The sequence below is a fragment of the Centruroides vittatus genome, unplaced genomic scaffold (genome assembly GCF_030686945.1).
Source record: "Centruroides vittatus isolate TY-2023 unplaced genomic scaffold, ASM3068694v2 contig_900, whole genome shotgun sequence".
Classification (NCBI taxonomy): domain Eukaryota; kingdom Metazoa; phylum Arthropoda; class Arachnida; order Scorpiones; family Buthidae; genus Centruroides; species Centruroides vittatus.
In genome coordinates, this window is record NW_027122591.1 from 3212461 (window position 1) to 3214095 (window position 1635).

Consider the following 1635-nt stretch of genomic DNA (forward strand, 5'->3'; position numbering starts at 1 on the left):
ATTAAAATTTAAATTAAATTTTTAAAAATTGCTTTAAAACCAAATAAACATGTTGCGTTTATTTGTTTCACTAAAACTAAAAAGTTTTATAACATTTATTATAAAGTATAAGTGTATACCAAGCATTTTAAACAACGATATTTACTTAAAAAAAAAAAAAAAGTAATTTTGATACTTGTCTTATATCGGCTTCTGCAAAAGGTTCTAGGCTACACTGATAAAGTGTGAAAAGTGTGACGTAATTGTCATGTAAGTTATATGCATTTAGAATGGACGTTTCTCTGGGAATGATGATTTTCAGGGATCTTTTATGGGCAACTGGCCCCTATTCAGGCATTGCAGATGTGGAGAAAACCCGGAAAACTACAAGGCCAGCCCGTCCGGGTGAGGCTCGAATGCACGTCCGAACGAAATACCAGTGTTCGGGGAATGAAACCGCTTGGCCGCTGTTGGGCCGTGTTGATATTTTTCAATAAATTAGTTTTATGTTTTAAATTTCGTATAAGTGTATACATTTCATGTCAAATTTGCAGTTGGTATAAATGCATGCTTCCAATGTTGCAATTTTTAATTGGGTATTTTCACTGGTCCACAAATTTTTCACCAATTAGAATACTCGTTCGGTTCCAAATACTCCATTCTGCTCTTTCAGAGGTGACTCTTATTGAGTCACATCTGAAGGAGCAGAATGGAGTTAACGTCTGTAATTTACACGTTCAGTTTATCGATATAGAGCAGTGGTTCCCAACCAGTGGTCCGCAAGAGCTAAAATATGGTCCGCGAAAGATTTAAAACTTTTATTCATTTTAAATTATTCCCACATTGATACAAACTGAATTTAATTTTTACTAAAAATGTTATGTTTTCTATTATAATAGTACTGTTAAAGCATGTTACTCTTGAGTTTAACGATTACTTATGTTAAAAGTTTTGATTAAAGTTTATTTTTAGATTGACAGTTTATTTTTCTTAAACCTTGTGGTCCCTGCTAACAACAATGAAATCAAAGTGGTCCCTGGTCAAAAAAAGGTTGGGAACCGCCGATATAGAGTGATGGTTCACGAAAGTAGCCTAGTTATTTCGAGTCCGCAAACTTTTTTACGTTTTGGCCATCTTTCAAGGCCTTTTGACCCACTGTACGGTGGCAAAGTTTACCATTTGAAAATGAAAAGATAATGTTGAACGTTTGTGATATCACGTTTCAAGGCCGTGCCTTTGCATCTATTGCACGTTTTAGTCAAGATGTTAACTGCCCAACACAAGAAATGCCTTCTTCCAACTATATCTGTACATTTTAATAGTTGTCGTCGTATTGCTACCACCTATATTTTGATAAGAGAACTAAACATCGTCTAGTAAAGTAACATAAAAATAGAATGTTTTTGGGAAATATGCATTGAAATAAATAAAAAACCATACAACTTATTCATCATAACAGATGAAAAGTTAATTACAACCATCAGATGTAACACTGATCAGGCATGCTTTTTATATTTCCCAATTGCAAATGCTTCTTAAATTTAATATTTTGAATCCGTACATACATATATATATATAATTACTGGTAATTTAAAATATTAATATATTACTATCTAAAAAAATTTAACCATGACAACAGCAGCAGCAGCGACAAAC